The sequence below is a fragment of the Oncorhynchus gorbuscha genome, linkage group LG14, assembly GCF_021184085.1.
Source record: "Oncorhynchus gorbuscha isolate QuinsamMale2020 ecotype Even-year linkage group LG14, OgorEven_v1.0, whole genome shotgun sequence".
Lineage (NCBI taxonomy): Eukaryota > Metazoa > Chordata > Actinopteri > Salmoniformes > Salmonidae > Oncorhynchus > Oncorhynchus gorbuscha.
This window is the reverse complement of record NC_060186.1, coordinates 18,605,062-18,624,289: the sequence shown is the minus strand read 5'-3', so window position 1 is coordinate 18,624,289 and position 19,228 is coordinate 18,605,062. Positions and strand designations below refer to the sequence as shown.

Below are 19,228 nucleotides of genomic sequence, written 5' to 3'. Positions count from 1 at the left end.
TCACTTCTGTTTAGGCTACATTGATCTCTGGCTCCCTCTTTTTAGTACTTCGTGTATCTTCATTTTTACTCACAGTGCTTAAAGAATCAGACGAGCTCAGTGGTCTACATATAGTTGATTTATTTAAAAATACACTTTTAAAATTTCAACCAGGAACAGACGACTCTCGACCGAGATATTTTTTAGTTGGGGACAGCCAAGAGTGTGTTTATGGGTGCAGGAGTTTACAAGAGTGTGTACGAGTGAGTGATTGAACATATGGAGAGAGGAACACACACACACACACACACACACACACACACACACACACACACACACACACACACACACACACACACACACACACACACACACACACACACACACACACACACACACACACACACACACACACACACACACACACACACACACACACACACACACACACACACACACACACACAAGGTTATTTTCTGCTGTGCTTCACACTTCAGTCAAGGGCCTCTGGTACGTCCTTGTAGTGGATGCCTATGAAGTGCTCTCTCTCTCCTCCCTCTCTCCTTTACTCTCTCTGCTTTCTGCATCTGTCTGTTCTCTCCTCCCTCTCTCCTTTACTCTCTCTCCTCCCTCTCTCCTTTACTCTCTCTCCTCCCTCTCTCCTCCCTCTCTCCTTTACTCTCTCTGCTTTCTACATCTGTCTGTTCTCTCCTCCCTCTCTCCTTTACTCTCTCTGCTTTCTGCATCTGTCTGTTCTCTCCTCCCTCTCTCCTTTACTCTCTCTGCTCTCTCCATCTGTCTGTTCTCTCCTCCCTCTCTCCTTTACTCTCTCTGCTTTCTCCATCTGTCTGTTCTCTCATCCCTCTCTCCTTTACTCTCTCTGCTTTCTCCATCTGTCTGTTCTCTCCTCCCTCTCTCCTTTACTCTCTCTGCTTTCTCCATCTGTCTGTTCTCTCCTCCCTCTCTCCTTTACTCTCTCTCCTCCCTCTCTCATTTACTCTCTCTGCTTTCTCCATCTGTCTGTTCTCTCCTCCCTCCTTTACTCTCTCTGCTCTCTCCATCTGTCTGTTCTCTCCTCCCTCTCTCCTTTACTCTCTCTGCTTTCTCCATCTGTCTGTTCTCTCATCCCTCTCTCCTTTACTCTCTCTGCTTTCTCCATCTGTCTGTTCTCTCCTCCCTCTCTCATTTACTCTCTCTGCTTTCTCCATCTGTCTGTTCTCTCCTCCCTCCTTTACTCTCTCTGCTCTCTCCATCTGTCTGTTCTCTCCTCCCTCTCTCCTATACTCTCTCTCCTCCCTCTCTCATTTACTCTCTCTGCTTTCTCCATCTGTCTGTTCTCTCCTCCCTCTCTCCTTTACTCTCTCTGCTTTCTCCATCTGTCTGTTCTCTCCTCCCTCCTTTACTCTCTCTGCTTTCTCCATCTGTCTGTTCTCTCCTCCCTCTCTCCTTTACTCTCTCTCCTCCCTCTCTCCTTTACTCTCTCTGCTTTCTCCATCTGTCTGTTCTCTCCTCCCTCTCTCCTTTACTCTCTCTCCTCCCTCTCTCCTTTACTCAATTCAATTCAATGCAATTCAAGGGCTTTATTGGCATGGGAAACATGTGTTAACATTGCCAAAGCAAGTGAGGTAGATACATACAAAGTGAATATATAAAGTGAAAAACAACAAAAATTAACAGTAAACATTACACATACAGAAGTTTAAAAACAGTAAAGACATTACAAATGTCATATTATATATATATACAATGTACAAATGGTTAAAAGACACAAGATAAAATAAATAAGCATAAATATGGGTTGTATTTACAATGGTGTTTGTTCTTCACTGGTTGCCTTTTTCTCGTGGCAACAGGTCACACATCTTGCTGCTGTGATGGCACACTGTGGAATTTCACCCAAAAGATATGGGAGTTTTTCAAAATTGGATTTGTTTTCGAATTCTTTGTGGATCTGTGTAATCTGGGGGAAATATGTCTCTCTAATATGGTCATACATTGGGCAGGAGGTTAGGAAGTGCAGCTCAGTTTCCACCTCATTTTGTGGGCAGTGAGCACATAGCCTGTCTTCTCTTGAGAGCCATGTCTGCCTACGGCGGCCTTTCTCAACAGCAAGGCTATGCTCACTGAGTCTGTACATAGTCAAAGCTTTCCTTAATTTTGGGTCAGTCACAGTGGTCAGGTATTCTGCCGCTGTGTACTCTCTGTGTAGGGCCAAATAGCATTCTAGTTTGCTCTGTTTTTTTGTTAATTCTTTCCAATGTGTTAAGTAATTATCTTTTTGTTTTCTCATGATTTGGTTGGGTCTAATTGTGCTGTTGTCCTGGGGCTCTGTAGGGTGTGTTTGTGTTTGTGAACAGAGCCCCAGGACCAGCTTGCTTAGGGGACTCTTCTCCAGGTTCATCTCTCTGTAGGTGATGGCTTTGTTATGGAAGGTTTGTGAATCGCTTCCTTTTAGGTGGTTGTAGAATTTAACGTCTCTTTTCTGGATTTTGATAATTAATGGGTATCGGCCTAATTCTGCTCTGCGTGCATTATTTGGTGTTTTACGTTGTACACGGAGGATATTTTTGCAGAATTCTGCATGCAGAGTCTCAATTTGGTGTTTGTCCCATTTTGTGAAGTCTTGGTTGGTGAGCGGACCCCAGACCTCACAACCATAAAGGGCAATGGGCTCTATGACTGATTCAAGTATTTTTAGCCAAATCTTAATTGGTATGTTGAAATTTCTGTTCCTTTTGATGGCATAGAATGCCCGTCTTGCCTTGTCTCTCAGATCGTTCACAGCTTTGTGGAAGTTACCTGTGGCGCTGATGTTTAGGCCAAGGTATGTATAGTTTTTTTGTGTGCTCTAGGGCAACAGTGTCTAGATGGAATTTGTATTTGTGGTCCTGGTGACTGGACCTTTTTTGGAACACCATTATTTTGGTCTTACTGAGATTTACTGTCAGGGCCCAGGTCTGACAGAATCTGTGCATAAGATCTAGGTGCTGCTGTAGGCCCTCCTTGGTTGGTGACAGAAGCACCAGATCATCAGCAAACAGCAGACATTTGACTTCGGATTCTAGCAGGGGGAGGCCGGGTGTTGCAGACTTTTCTAGTGCCCGCGCCAATTCGTTGATACATATGTTGAAGAGGGTGGGGCTTAAGCTGCATCCCTGTCTAACCCCACGACCCTGTGTGAAGAAATGTGTGTGTTTTTTGCCAATTTTAACCGCACACTTGTTGTTTGTGTACATGGATTTTATAATGTCGTATGTTTTACCCCCAACACCACTTTCCATCAGTTTGTATAGCAGACCCTCATGCCAGATTGAGTCGAAGGATTTTTGAAATCAACAAAGCATGAGAAGACTTTGCCTTTGTTTTGGTTTGTTTGGTTGTCAATTAGGGTGTGCAGGGTGAATACATGGTCTGTTGTACGGTAATTTGGTAAAAAGCCAATTTGACATTTGCTCAGTACATTGTTTTCATTGAGGAAATGTACGAGTCTGCTGTTAATAATAATGCAGAGGATTTTCCCAAGGTTACTGTTGACACATATTCCACGGTAGTTATTTGGGGTCAAATTTGTCTCCACTTTTGTGGATTGGGGTGATCAGTCCTTGGTTCCAAATATTGGGGAAGATGCCAGAGCTAAGTATGATGTTAAAGAGTTTTAGTATAGCCAATTGGAATTTGTTGTCTGTATATTTGATCATTTCATTGAGGATACCATCAACACCACAGGCCTTTTTGGGTTGGAGGGTTTTTATTTTGTCCTGTAACTCATTCAATGTAATTGGAGAATCCAGTGGGTTCTGGTAGTCTTTAATAGTTGATTCTAAGATCTGTATTTGATCATGTATATGTTTTTGCTCTTTGTTCTTTGTTATAGAACCAAAAAGATTGGAGAAGTGGTTTACCCATACATCTCCATTTTGGATAGATAATTCTTCGTGTTGTTGTTTGTTTAGTGTTTTCCAATTTTCCCAGAAGTGGTAAGAGTCTATGGATTCTTCAATTGCATTGAGCTGATTTCTGACATGCTGTTCCTTCTTTTTCCGTAGTGTATTTCTGTATTGTTTTAGTGATTCACCATAGTGAAGGCGTAGACTCAGGTTTTCCGGGTCTCTATGTTTTTGGTTGGACAGGTTTCTCAATTTCTTTCTTAGATTTTTGCATTCTTCATCAAACCATTTGTCATTATTGTTAATTTTCTTCGGTTTTCTATTTGAGATTTTTAGATTTGATAGGGAAGCTGAGAGGTCAAATATACTGTTAAGATTTTCTACTGCCAGGTTTACACCTTCACTATTACAGTGGAACGTTTTACCCAGGAAATTGTCTAAAAGGGATTGAATTTGTTGTTGCCTAATTGTTTTCTGTTTTTACTCTCTCTCCTTTACTCTCTCTCCTCCCTCTCTCCTTTACTCTCTCTGCTTTCTACATCTGTCTGTTCTCTCCTCCCTCTCTCCTTTACTCTCTCTGCTTTCTCCATCTGTCTGTTCTCTCCTCCCTCTCTCCTTTACTCTCTCTCCTCCCTCTCTCCTTTACTCTCTCTGCTTTCTACATCTGTCTGTTCTCTCCTCCCTCTCTCCTTTACTCTCTCTCCTCCCTCTCTCCTTTACTCTCTCTGCTTGCTACATCTGTCTGTTCTCTCCTCCCTCTCTCCTTTACTCTCTCTGCTTTCTACATCTGTCTGTTCTCTCCTCCCTCTCTCCTTTACTCTCTCTGCTTTCTACATCTGTCTGTTCTCTCCTCCCTCTCTCCTTTACTCTCTCTGCTTTCTCCATCTGTCTGTTCTCTCCTCCCTCTCTCCTTTACTCTCTCTGCTCTCTCCATCTGTCTGTTCTCTCCTCCCTCTCTCCTTTACTCTCTCTGCTCTCTCCATCTGTCTGTTCTCTCCTCCCTCTCTCCTTTACTCTCTCTGCTTTCTCCATCTGTCTGTTCTCTCCTCCCTCTCTCCTTTACTCTCTCTGTTTTCTACATCTGTCTGTTCTCTCCTCCCTCTCTCCTTTACTCTCTCTGCTTTCTACATCTGTCTGTTCTCTCCTCCCTCTCTCCTTTACTCTCTCTGCTTTCTACATCTGTCTGTTCTCTCCTCCCTCTCTCCTTTACTCTCTCTGCTCTCTCCATCTGTCTGTTCTCTCCTCCCTCTCTCCTTTACTCTCTCTGCTCTCTCCATCTGTCTGTTCTCTCCTCCCTCTCTCCTTTACCCTCTCTGCTTTCTCCATCTGTCTGTTCTCTCCTCCCTCTCTCCTTTACTCTCACTGCTTTCTCCATCTGTCTGTTCTCTCCTCCCTCTCTCCTTTACTCTCTCTGCTCTCTCCATCTGTCTGTTCTCTCCTCCGTCTCTCCTTTACTCTCTCTGCTTTCTCCATCTGTGTTCTCTCCTCCCTCTCTCCTTTACTCTCTCTCTGCTTTCTCCATCTGTCTGTTCTCTCCTCCCTCTCTCCTTTACTCTCTCTCCTCTCTCCATCTGTCTGTTCTCTCCTCCCTCTCTCCTTTACTCTCTCTGCTTTCTCCATCTGTCTGTTCTCTCCTCCCTCTCCTTTTACTCTCTCTCCTCCCTCCCTCCTTTACTCTCTCTGCTTTCTACATCTGTCTGTTCTCTCCTCCCTCTCTCCTTTACTCTCTCTGCTTTCTCTATCTGTCTGTTCTCTCCTCCCTCTCTCCTTTACTCTCTCTGCTCTCTCCATCTGTCTGTTCTCTCCTCCCTCTCTCCTTTACTCTCTCTGCTCTCTCCATCTGTCTGTTCTCTCCTCCCTCTCTCCTTTACTCTCACTGCTTTCTCCATCTGTCTGTTCTCTCCTCCCTCTCTCCTTTACTCTCTCTGCTCTCTCCATCTGTCTGTTCTCTCCTCCCTCTCTCCTTTACTCTCACTGCTTTCTCCATCTGTCTGTTCTCTCCTCCCTCTCTCCTTTACTCTCTCTGCTCTCTCCATCTGTCTGTTCTCTCCTCCCTCTCTCCTTTACTCTCTCTGCTTTCTCCATCTGTGTTCTCTCCTCCCTCTCTCCTTTACTCTCTCTGCTCTCTCCATCTGTCTGTTCTCTCCTCCCTCTCTCCTTTACTCTCTCTGCTTTCTCCATCTGTGTTCTCTCCTCCCTCTCTACTTTACTCTCTCTGCTTTCTCCATCTGTCTGTTCTCTCCTCCCTCTCTCCTTTACTCTCTCTCCTCTCTCCATCTGTCTGTTCTCTCCTCCCTCTCTCCTTTACTCTCTCTCTGCTTTCTCCATCTGTCTGTTCTCTCCTCCCTCTCTCCTTTACTCTCTCTGCTTTCTACATCTGTCTGTTCTCTCCTCCCTCTCTCCTTTACTCTCTCTGCTCTCTCCATCTGTCTGTTCTCTCCTCCCTCTCTCCTTTACTCTCTCTGCTCTCTCCATCTGTCTGTTCTCTCCTCCCTCTCTCCTTTACCCTCTCTGCTTTCTCCATCTGTCTGTTCTCTCCTCCCTCTCTCCTTTACTCTCACTGCTTTCTCCATCTGTCTGTTCTCTCCTCCCTCTCTCCTTTACTCTCTCTGCTCTCTCCATCTGTCTGTTCTCTCCTCCCTCTCTCCTTTACTCTCTCTGCTTTCTCCATCTGTGTTCTCTCCTCCCTCTCTCCTTTACTCTCTGCTTTCTCCATCTGTCTGTTCTCTCCTCCCTCTCTCCTTTACTCTCTCTCCTCTCTCCATCTGTCTGTTCTCTCCTCCCTCTCTCCTTTACTCTCTCTGCTTTCTCCATCTGTCTGTTCTCTCCTCCCTCTCTCCTTTACTCTCTCTCCTCCCTCTCTCCTTTACTCTCTCTGCTTTCTACATCTGTCTGTTCTCTCCTCCCTCTCTCCTTTACTCTCTCTGCTTTCTCTATCTGTCTGTTCTCTCCTCCCTCTCTCCTTTACTCTCTCTGCTCTCTCCATCTGTCTGTTCTCTCCTCCCTCTCTCCTTTACTCTCTCTGCTCTCTCCATCTGTCTGTTCTCTCCTCCCTCTCTCCTTTACTCTCACTGCTTTCTCCATCTGTCTGTTCTCTCCTCCCTCTCTCCTTTACTCTCTCTGCTTTCTACATCTGTCTGTTCTCTCCTCCCTCTCTCCTTTACTCTCTCTGCTTTCTCCATCTGTCTGTTCTCTCCTCCCTCTCTCCTTTACTCTCTCTTTTCTACATCTGTCTGTTCTCTCCTCCCTCTCTCCTTTACTCTCTCTGCTTTCTACATCTGTCTGTTCTCTCCTCCCTCTCTCCTTTACTCTCTCTGCTTTCTACATCTGTCTGTTCTCTCCTCCCTCTCTCCTTTACTCTCTCTGCTCTCTCTATCTGTCTGTTCTCTCCTCCCTCTCTCCTTTACTCTCTCTGCTCTCTCCATCTGTCTGTTCTCTCCTCCCTCTCTCCTTTACTCTCTCTGCTCTCTCCATCTGTCTGTTCTCTCCTCCCTCTCTCCTTTACTCTCTCTGCTTTCTCCATCTGTCTGTTCTCTCCTCCTCTCTCCTTTACTCTCTCTGTTTTCTACATCTGTCTGTTCTCTCCTCCCTCTCTCCTTTACTCTCTCTGCTTTCTACATCTGTCTGTTCTCTCCTCCCTCTCTCCTTTACTCTCTCTGCTTTCTACATCTGTCTGTTCTCTCCTCCCTCTCTCCTTTACTCTCTCTGCTCTCTCCATCTGTCTGTTCTCTCCTCCCTCTCTCCTTTACTCTCTCTGCTCTCTCCATCTGTCTGTTCTCTCCTCCCTCTCTCCTTTACCCTCTCTGCTTTCTCCATCTGTCTGTTCTCTCCTCCCTCTCTCCTTTACTCTCACTGCTTTCTCCATCTGTCTGTTCTCTCCTCCCTCTCTCCTTTACTCTCTCTGCTCTCTCCATCTGTCTGTTCTCTCCTCCGTCTCTCCTTTACTCTCTCTGCTTTTCCATCTGTGTTCTCTCCTCCCTCTCTCCTTTACTCTCTCTGCTTTCTCCATCTGTCTGTTCTCTCCTCCCTCTCTCCTTTACTCTCTCTCCTCTCTCCATCTGTCTGTTCTCTCCTCCCTCTCTCCTTTACTCTCATCTGTCTGTTCTCTCCTCCTCTCTCCTTTACTCTCTCTCCTCCCTCCCTCCTTTACTCTCTCTGCTTTCTACATCTGTCTGTTCTCTCCTCCCTCTCTCCTTTACTCTCTCTGCTTTCTCTATCTGTCTGTTCTCTCCTCCCTCTCTCCTTTACTCTCTCTCCTCCCTCCTTTACTCTCTCTGCTTTCTACATCTGTCTGTTCTCTCCTCCCTCTCTCCTTTACTCTCTCTGCTCTCTCCATCTGTCTGTTCTCTCCTCCCTCTCTCCTTTACTCTCTGCTTTCTCCATCTGTGTTCTCTCCTCCCTCTCTCCTTTACTCTCTCTGCTCTCTCCATCTGTCTGTTCTCTCCTCCCTCTCTCCTTTACTCTCTGCTTTCTCCATCTGTGTTCTCTCCTCCCTCTACTTTACTCTCTGCTTTCTCCATCTGTCTGTTCTCTCCTCCCTCTCTCCTTTACTCTCTCTCCTCTCTCCATCTGTCTGTTCTCTCCTCCCTCTCTCCTTTACTCTCTCTGCTTTCTCCATCTGTCTGTTCTCTCCTCCCTCTCCCTTTACTCTCTCTGCTTTCTACATCTGTCTGTTCTCTCCTCCCTCTCTCCTTTACTCTCTCTGCTCTCTCCATCTGTCTGTTCTCTCCTCCCTCTCTCCTTTACTCTCTCTGCTCTCTCCATCTGTCTGTTCTCTCCTCCCTCTCTCCTTTACCCTCTCTGCTTTCTCCATCTGTCTGTTCTCTCCTCCCTCTCTCCTTTACTCTCACTGCTTTCTCCATCTGTCTGTTCTCTCCTCCCTCTCTCCTTTACTCTCTCTGCTCTCTCCATCTGTCTGTTCTCTCCTCCCTCTCTCCTTTACTCTCTCTGCTTTCTCCATCTGTGTTCTCTCCTCCCTCTCTCCCTTTACTCTCTCTGCTTTCTCCATCTGTCTGTTCTCTCCTCCCTCTCTCCTTTACTCTCTCTCCTCTCTCCATCTGTCTGTTCTCTCCTCCCTCTCTCCTTTACTCTCTCTGCTTTCTCCATCTGTCTGTTCTCTCTCCTCCCTCTCTCCTTTACTCTCTCTCCTCCCTCTCTCCTTTACTCTCTCTGCTTTCTACATCTGTCTGTTCTCTCCTCCCTCTCTCCTTTACTCTCTCTGCTTTCTCTATCTGTCTGTTCTCTCCTCCCTCTCTCCTTTACTCTCTGCTCTCTCCATCTGTCTGTTCTCTCCTCCTCTCTCCTTTACTCTCTCTGCTCTCTCCATCTGTCTGTTCTCTCCTCCCTCTCTCCTTTACTCTCACTGCTTTCTCCATCTGTCTGTTCTCTCCTCCCTCTCTCCTTTACTCTCTCTGCTTTCTACATCTGTCTGTTCTCTCCTCCCTCTCTCCTTTACTCTCTCTGCTTTCTCCATCTGTCTGTTCTCTCCTCCCTCTCTCCTTTACTCTCTCTGCTTTCTACATCTGTCTGTTCTCTCCTCCCTCTCTCCTTTACTCTCTCTGCTTTCTACATCTGTCTGTTCTCTCCTCCCTCTCTCCTTTACTCTCTCTGCTTTCTACATCTGTCTGTTCTCTCCTCCCTCTCTCCTTTACTCTCTCTGCTCTCTCTATCTGTCTGTTCTCTCCTCCCTCTCTCCTTTACTCTCTCTGCTCTCTCCATCTGTCTGTTCTCTCCTCCCTCTCTCCTTTACTCTCTCTGCTCTCTCCATCTGTCTGTTCTCTCCTCCCTCTCTCCTTTACTCTCTCTGCTTTCTCCATCTGTCTGTTCTCTCCTCCCTCTCTCCTTTACTCTCTCTGTTTTCTACATCTGTCTGTTCTCTCCTCCCTCTCTCCTTTACTCTCTCTGCTTTCTACATCTGTCTGTTCTCTCCTCCCTCTCTCCTTTACTCTCTCTGCTTTCTACATCTGTCTGTTCTCTCCTCCCTCTCTCCTTTACTCTCTCTGCTCTCTCCATCTGTCTGTTCTCTCCTCCCTCTCTCCTTTACTCTCTCTGCTCTCTCCATCTGTCTGTTCTCTCCTCCCTCTCTCCTTTACCCTCTCTGCTTTCTCCATCTGTCTGTTCTCTCCTCCCTCTCTCCTTTACTCTCACTGCTTTCTCCATCTGTCTGTTCTCTCCTCCCTCTCTCCTTTACTCTCTCTGCTCTCTCCATCTGTCTGTTCTCTCCTCCGTCTCTCCTTTACTCTCTCTGCTTTCTCCATCTGTGTTCTCTCCTCCCTCTCTCCTTTACTCTCTCTGCTTTCTCCATCTGTCTGTTCTCTCCTCCCTCTCTCCTTTACTCTCTCTCCTCTCTCCATCTGTCTGTTCTCTCCTCCCTCTCTCCTTTACTCTCTCTGCTTTCTCCATCTGTCTGTTCTCTCCTCCCTCTCTCCTTTACTCTCTCTCCTCCCTCCCTCCTTTACTCTCTCTGCTTTCTACATCTGTCTGTTCTCTCCTCCCTCTCTCCTTTACTCTCTCTGCTTTCTCTATCTGTCTGTTCTCTCCTCCCTCTCTCCTTTACTCTCTCTGCTCTCTCCATCTGTCTGTTCTCTCCTCCCTCTCTCCTTTACTCTCTCTGCTCTCTCCATCTGTCTGTTCTCTCCTCCCTCTCTCCTTTACTCTCACTGCTTTCTCCATCTGTCTGTTCTCTCCTCCCTCTCTCCTTTACTCTCTCTGCTCTCTCCATCTGTCTGTTCTCTCCTCCCTCTCTCCTTTACTCTCACTGCTTTCTCCATCTGTCTGTTCTCTCCTCCCTCTCTCCTTTACTCTCTCTGCTCTCTCCATCTGTCTGTTCTCTCCTCCCTCTCTCCTTTACTCTCTGCTTTCTCCATCTGTGTTCTCTCCTCCCTCTCTCCTTTACTCTCTCTGCTCTCTCCATCTGTCTGTTCTCTCCTCCCTCTCTCCTTTACTCTCTCTGCTTTCTCCATCTGTGTTCTCTCCTCCCTCTCTACTTTACTCTCTCTGCTTTCTCCATCTGTCTGTTCTCTCCTCCTTCTCTCTCCTTTACTCTCTCTCCTCTCTCCATCTGTCTGTTCTCTCCTCCCTCTCTCCTTTACTCTCTCTGCTTTCTCCATCTGTCTGTTCTCTCCTCCCTCTCTCCTTTACTCTCTCTGCTTTCTACATCTGTCTGTTCTCTCCTCCCTCTCTCCTTTACTCTCTCTGCTCTCTCCATCTGTCTGTTCTCTCCTCCCTCTCTCCTTTACTCTCTCTGCTCTCTCCATCTGTCTGTTCTCTCCTCCCTCTCTCCTTTACCCTCTCTGCTTTCTCCATCTGTCTGTTCTCTCCTCCCTCTCTCCTTTACTCTCACTGCTTTCTCCATCTGTCTGTTCTCTCCTCCTCTCTCCTTTACTCTCTCTGCTCTCTCCATCTGTCTGTTCTCTCCTCCCTCTCTCCTTTACTCTCTCTGCTTTCTCCATCTGTGTTCTCTCCTCCCTCTCTCCTTTACTCTCTCTGCTTTCTCCATCTGTCTGTTCTCTCCTCCCTCTCTCCTTTACTCTCTCTCCTCTCTCCATCTGTCTGTTCTCTCCTCCCTCTCTCCTTTACTCTCTCTGCTTTCTCCATCTGTCTGTTCTCTCCTCCCTCTCTCCTTTACTCTCTCTCCTCCCTCTCTCCTTTACTCTCTCTGCTTTCTACATCTGTCTGTTCTCTCCTCCCTCTCTCCTTTACTCTCTCTGCTTTCTCTATCTGTCTGTTCTCTCCTCCCTCTCTCCTTTACTCTCTCTGCTCTCTCCATCTGTCTGTTCTCTCCTCCCTCTCTCCTTTACTCTCTCTGCTCTCTCCATCTGTCTGTTCTCTCCTCCCTCTCTCCTTTACTCTCACTGCTTTCTCCATCTGTCTGTTCTCTCCTCCCTCTCTCCTTTACTCTCTCTGCTCTCTCCATCTGTCTGTTCTCTCCTCCCTCTCTCCTTTACTCTCTCTGCTTTCTCCATCTGTGTTCTCTCCCTCTCTACTTTACTCTCTCTTTCTCCATCTGTCTGTTCTCTCCTCCCTCTCTCCTTTACTCTCTCTCCTCTCTCCATCTGTCTGTTCTCTCCTCCCTCTCTCCTTTACTCTCTCTCTGCTTTCTCCATCTGTCTGTTCTCTCCTCCCTCTCTCCTTTACTCTCTCTGCTTTCTACATCTGTCTGTTCTCTCCTCCCTCTCTCCTTTACTCTCTCTGCTTTCTCTATCTGTCTGTTCTCTCCTCCCTCTCTCCTTTACTCTCTCTGCTCTCTCCATCTGTCTGTTCTCTCCTCCCTCTCTCCTTTACTCTCTCTGCTCTCTCCATCTGTCTGTTCTCTCCTCCCTCTCTCCTTTACTCTCACTGCTTTCTCCATCTGTCTGTTCTCTCCTCCCTCTCTCCTTTACTCTCTCTGCTCTCTCCATCTGTCTGTTCTCTCCTCCCTCTCTCCTTTACTCTCTCTGCTTTCTCCATCTGTGTTCTCTCCTCCCTCTCTACTTTACTCTCTCTGCTTTCTCCATCTGTCTGTTCTCTCCTCCCTCTCTCCTTTACTCTCTCTCCTCTCTCCATCTGTCTGTTCTCTCCTCCCTCTCTCCTTTACTCTCTCTCTGCTTTCTCCATCTGTCTGTTCTCTCCTCCCTCTCTCCTTTACTCTCTCTCCTCCTCTCTCATTTACTCTCTCTGCTTTCTACATCTGTCTGTTCTCTCCTCCCTCTCTCCTTTACTCTCTCTGCTCTCTCTATCTGTCTGTTCTCTCCGCCCTCTCTCCTTTACTCTCTCTCTCTCCATCTGTCTGTTCTCTCCTCCCTCTCTCCTTTACTCTCTCTGCTCTCTCCATCTGTCTGTTCTCTCCTCCCTCTCTCCTTTACTCTCTCTGCTTTCTCCATCTGTCTGTTCTCTCCTCCCTCTCTCCTTTACTCTCTCTGTTTTCTACATCTGTCTGTTCTCTCCTCCCTCTCTCCTTTACTCTCTCTGCTTTCTACATCTGTCTGTTCTCTCCTCCCTCTCTCCTTTACTCTCTCTGCTTTCTACATCTGTATGTTCTCTCCTCCCTCTCTCCTTTACTCTCTCTGCTCTGTCCATCTGTCTGTTCTCTCCTCCCTCTCTCCTTTACTCTCTCTGCTCTCTCCATCTGTCTGTTCTCTCCTCCCTCTCTCCTTTACCCTCTCTGCTTTCTCCATCTGTCTGTTCTCTCCTCCCTATCTCCTTTACTCTCACTGCTTTCTCCATCTGTCTGTTCTCTCCTCCCTCTCTCCTTTACTCTCTCTGCTCTCTCCATCTGTCTGTTCTCTCCTCCCTCTCTCCTTTACTCTCTCTGCTTTCTCCATCTGTGTTCTCTCCTCCCTCTCTCCTTTACTCTCTCTGCTTTCTCCATCTGTCTGTTCTCTCCTCCCTCTCTCCTTTACTCTCTCTCCTCTCTCCATCTGTCTGTTCTCTCCTCCCTCTCTCTTTTTACTCTCTCTGCTTTCTCCATCTGTCTGTTCTCTCCTCCCTCTCTCCTTTACTCTCTCTCCTCCCTCTCTCCTTTACTCTCTCTGCTTTCTACATCTGTCTGTTCTCTCCTCCCTCTCTCCTTTACTCTCTCTGCTTTCTCTATCTGTCTGTTCTCTCCTCCCTCTCTCCTTTACTCTCTCTGCTCTCTCCATCTGTCTGTTCTCTCCTCCCTCTCTCCTTTACTCTCTCTGCTCTCTCCATCTGTCTGTTCTCTCCTCCCTCTCTCCTTTACTCTCACTGCTTTCTCCATCTGTCTGTTCTCTCCTCCCTCTCTCCTTTACTCTCTCTGCTCTCTCCATCTGTCTGTTCTCTCCTCCCTCTCTCCTTTACTCTCTCTGCTTTCTCCATCTGTGTTCTCTCCTCCCTCTCTACTTTACTCTCTCTGCTTTCTCCATCTGTCTGTTCTCTCCTCCCTCTCTCCTTTACTCTCTCTCCTCTCTCCATCTGTCTGTTCTCTCCTCCCTCTCTCCTTTACTCTCTCTCTGCTTTCTCCATCTGTCTGTTCTCTCCTCCTCTCCTTTACTCTCTCTCTCTCCCTCTCTCCTTTACTCTCTCTGCTTTCTACATCTGTCTGTTCTCTCCTCCCTCTCTCCTTTACTCTCTCTGCTTTCTCTATCTGTCTGTTCTCTCCTCCCTCTCTCCTTTACTCTCTCTGCTCTCTCCATCTGTCTGTTCTCTCCTCCCTCTCTCCTTTACTCTCTCTGCTCTCTCCATCTGTCTGTTCTCTCCTCCCTCTCTCCTTTACTCTCACTGCTTTCTCCATCTGTCTGTTCTCTCCTCCCTCTCTCCTTTACTCTCTCTGCTCTCTCCATCTGTCTGTTCTCTCCTCCCTCTCTCCTTTACTCTCTCTGCTTTCTCCATCTGTGTTCTCTCCTCCCTCTCTACTTTACTCTCTCTGCTTTCTCCATCTGTCTGTTCTCTCCTCCCTCTCTCCTTTACTCTCTCTCCTCTCTCCATCTGTCTGTTCTCTCCTCCCTCTCTCCTTTACTCTCTCTCTGCTTTCTCCATCTGTCTGTTCTCTCCTCCCTCTCTCCTTTACTCTCTCTCCTCCCTCTCTCATTTACTCTCTCTGCTTTCTACATCTGTCTGTTCTCTCCTCCCTCTCTCCTTTACTCTCTCTGCTCTCTCTATCTGTCTGTTCTCTCCGCCCTCTCTCCTTTACTCTCTCTGCTCTCTCCATCTGTCTGTTCTCTCCTCCCTCTCTCCTTTACTCTCTCTGCTCTCTCCATCTGTCTGTTCTCTCCTCCCTCTCTCCTTTACTCTCTCTGCTTTCTCCATCTGTCTGTTCTCTCCTCCCTCTCTCCTTTACTCTCTCTGTTTTCTACATCTGTCTGTTCTCTCCTCCCTCTCTCCTTTACTCTCTCTGCTTTCTACATCTGTCTGTTCTCTCCTCCCTCTCTCCTTTACTCTCTCTGCTTTCTACATCTGTCTGTTCTCTCCTCCCTCTCTCCTTTACTCTCTCTGCTCTCTCCATCTGTCTGTTCTCTCCTCCCTCTCTCCTTTACTCTCTCTGCTCTCTCCATCTGTCTGTTCTCTCCTCCCTCTCTCCTTTACCCTCTCTGCTTTCTCCATCTGTCTGTTCTCTCCTCCCTCTCTCCTTTACTCTCACTGCTTTCTCCATCTGTCTGTTCTCTCCTCCCTCTCTCCTTTACTCTCTCTGCTCTCTCCATCTGTCTGTTCTCTCCTCCCTCTCTCCTTTACTCTCTCTGCTTTCTCCATCTGTGTTCTCTCCTCCCTCTCTCCTTTACTCTCTCTGCTTTCTCCATCTGTCTGTTCTCTCCTCCCTCTCTCCTTTACTCTCTCTCCTCTCTCCATCTGTCTGTTCTCTCCTCCCTCTCTCCTTTACTCTCTCTGCTTTCTCCATCTGTGTTCTCTCCTCCCTCTCTCCTTTACTCTCTCTCCTCCCTCTCTCCTTTACTCTCTCTGCTTTCTACATCTGTCTGTTCTCTCCTCCCTCTCTCCTTTACTCTCTCTGCTTTCTCTATCTGTCTGTTCTCTCCTCCCTCTCTCCTTTACTCTCTCTGCTCTCTCCATCTGTCTGTTCTCTCCTCCCTCTCTCCTTTACTCTCTCTGCTCTCTCCATCTGTCTGTTCTCTCCTCCCTCTCTCCTTTACTCTCACTGCTTTCTCCATCTGTCTGTTCTCTCCTCCCTCTCTCCTTTACTCTCTCTGCTCTCTCCATCTGTCTGTTCTCTCCTCCCTCTCTCCTTTACTCTCTCTGCTTTCTCCATCTGTGTTCTCTCCTCCCTCTCTACTTTACTCTCTCTGCTTTCTCCATCTGTCTGTTCTCTCCTCCCTCTCTCCTTTACTCTCTCTCCTCTCTCCATCTGTCTGTTCTCTCCTCCCTCTCTCCTTTACTCTCTCTCTGCTTTCTCCATCTGTCTGTTCTCTCCTCCCTCTCTCCTTTACTCTCTCTCCTCCCTCTCTCATTTACTCTCTCTGCTTTCTACATCTGTCTGTTCTCTCCTCCCTGTCTCCTTTACTCTCTCTGCTTTCTCCATCTGTCTGTTCTCTCCTCCCTCTCTCCTTTACTCTCTCTGCTTTCTCCATCTGTCTGTTCTCTCCTCCCTCTCTCATTTACTCTCTCTGCTTTCTCCATCTGTCTGTTCTCTCCTCCCTCTCTCCTTTACTCTCTCTCCTCCCTCTCTCCTTTACTCTCTCTCCTCCCTCTCTCCTTTACTCTCTCTCCACCATCTCTCCTTTACTCTCTCTCCTCCCTCTCTCCTTTACTCTCTCTCCTCCCTCTCTCCTTTACTCTCTCTCCTCCCTCTCTCCTTTACTCTCTCTCCTCCCTCTCTCCTTTACTCTCTCTGCTTTCTCCATCTGTCTGTTCTCTCCTCCCTTTCTCATTTACTCTCTGCTTTCTCCATCTGTCTGTTCTCTCCTCCCTTTCTCATTTACTCTCTGCTTTCTCCATCTGTCTGTTCTCTCCTCCCTCTCTCCTCCCTCTTTATTGATGTATTATATTAAGTGATTATAAAAGTGTTCATTGTTCATTCAGTATTGTTGTAATCGTCATTATTACACATATATATATATATATATATCGGCCGATTTAATCAGTATCGGCTTTTTTTGGTCCTCCAATAACCGGTATCGGTATCAGCGTTGAAAAATCATAATCGGTTGACCTCTTACATAGATAGACACACACATTCATTGACGAGCTTCAATGCCACACAACTCTCCTTCCGTGGCCTCCAATTGCTCTTAAATACAAGTAAAACTAAATGCATGCTCTTCAACCGATCGCTGCCTGCACCTGCCCCCCCGTCCAACATCACTACTCTGGACGGTTCTGACTTAGAATATGTGGACAACTACAAATACCTAGGTGTCTGGTTCGACTGTAAACTCTCCTTCCAGACTCACATCAAACATCTCCGATCCAAAGTTAAATCTAGAATTTGCTTCCTATTTCGCAACAAAGCCTCCTTCACTCATGCTGCCAAACATACCCTTGTAAAACTGACCATCCTACCGATCCTCGACTTCGGCGACGTCATTTACAAAATAGCCTCCAACACTCTACTCAATAAATTGGATGCAGTCTATCACAGTGCCATCCGTTTTGTCACCAAAGCCCCATATACTACCCACCACTGTGACCTGTACGCTCTTGTTGGCTGGCCCTCGCTTCATACTCGTCGCCAAACCCACTTGCTCTAGGTCATCTACAAGACCCTGCTAGGTAAAGTCCCCCTAATCTCAGCTCGCTGGTCACCATAGCATCACCCACCTGTATCACGCGCTCCAGCAGGTATATCTCTCTGGTCACCCCCAAAACCAATTCTTACTTTGGCCGCCTCTCCTTCCAGTTCTCTGCTGCCAATGACTGGAACAAACTGCAAAAATCTCTGAAACTGGAAACACTCATCTCCCTCACTAGCTTTAAGCACCAGCTGTCAGAGCAGCTCACAGATTACTGCACCTGTACATAGCCCATCTATAATTTAGCCCAAACAACTACCCCTTCCCCTACTGTATTTATTTATTTATTTTGCTCCTTTGCACCCCATTATTTATATCTCTACTTTGCACATTCTTCCACTGCAAATCCACCATTCCAGTGTTTTACTTGCTATATTGTATTTACTTCGCCACCATGGCCTTTTTTGCCTTCACCTCCCTTCTCACCTCATTTGCTCATATCGTATATAGACTTATTTTCCTACTGTATTATTGACTGTATGTTTGTTTTATTCCATGTGTAACTCTGTGTTGTTGTACGTGTCGAACTGCTTTGCCAGGTCGCAATTGTAACTTGTACTCAACTTGTACTCAACTTGCCTACCTGGTTAAATAAAGGTGAAATAAATAAATAAAAACGGATGCAGGTTGAGGGTTTATAGTGTGTAGCCTGGAGTATGCCTTGGGGGAGGGGGGGGGGCTGTGTAAAATCCGCTCACTTCATCTCTCTCCACTCACTTAACCTCCTGCATGTATAATGACAGAATAAAATGTCAACAGACGCTTCTCCAATATGTAAATGATCCCCCTCAAAAGCAGTTCCCACTGCTGTGATAGGAGGAGTAATGGAATGGGACTCCTCTTCCTCCTGTACTGTGGGGGAGTTGATCAAACAGAAAACATGCAACCGTTTTCCACTGTGTATGTGTCGTATCATCTCATGCAGGTATATGTACAGTACAGTATGTGTGTCTTATTACAGCCTCAGTGTACTAACCAACGCAGTGGGATACTTGTCAACGAGGCAGAGGGCATGCTGGGAATTGATTTAAAGGGAACATGAGACGGTGCTAAAGAGAGACCCCTCATCTCTCCCTCTGCCTGCAGTGTGTTACCTGTTAGGCTAAATGTAGTCCAGACACATGTCTGGGCACAGGGTTTACACTTCCATCTAAATGTAGTCCAGACACATGTCTGGGCACAGGGTTTACACTTCCATCTAAATGTAGTCCAGACACATGTCTGGGCACAGGGTTTACACTTCCATCTAAATGTAGTCCAGACACATGTCTGGGCACAGGGTTTACACTTCCATCTAAATGTAGTCCAGACACATGTCTGTGCACAGGGTTTACACTTCCATCTAAATGTAGTCCAGACACATGTCTGGGCACAGGGTTTACACTTCCATCTAAATGTAGTCCAGACACATGTCTGCACAGGGTTTACACTTCCATCTAAATGTAGTCCAGACACATGTCTGGGCACAGGGTTTACACTTCCATCTAAATGTAGTCCAGACACATGTCTGGGCACAGGGTTTACACTTCCATCTAAATGTAGTCCAGACACATGTCTGGGCACAGGGTTTACACTTCCATCTAAATGTAGTCCAGACACATGTCTGGGCACAGGGTTTTCACTTCCATCTAAATGTAGTCCAGACACATGTCTGGGCACAGGGTTTACACTTCCATCTAAATGTAGTCCAGACACATGTCTGGGCACAGGGTTTACACTTCCATCTAAATGTAGTCCAGACACATGTCTGGGCACAGGGTTTACACTTCCATCTAAATGTAGTCTTTAGTGGACATGGTGGCTTTAGGGAGGTTTATGCTCATACAAGAGGTGTTCTCCTGCTCTATATCCCCATTTGACCTCCTCCTACCCCCTAACTCGGCCTAACTCTCATTTTTTAAATTCCCCCTCCCTCCCTCTCTCCACCCCTTGCCTCCTCCCTCTCTCCATCCCCCTAACTATTAATTCTGATAATCTTTCCTTGCTCGGGTCTGCAGGGGACTTTCCCTGAGTCATCTGCGTAGCTGAGTGCAGGATTAGTAGTGATTTCCAATGCAGACAGGTTCCCCATCCCAGGGTTTAATATCGCCCACTCACAGCTCGACACTCGGCCGCTAAATGAATTCCATCCCAGCCTGAGGTATTAGAGATGCAAAATGCAGAAGGGGACTGAGAATGTGTGTA

General features: G+C 46.9%; 1 protein-coding gene across 1 annotated transcript in view; it reads left to right on the top strand.

Moving 5' to 3' along the window:
- LOC123994591 (protein O-mannosyl-transferase TMTC1-like) overlaps nt 1–19,228 on the top strand; it is a 130,291-nt gene that overhangs the window by 86,004 nt on the left and 25,059 nt on the right. The window lies entirely within an intron of this gene.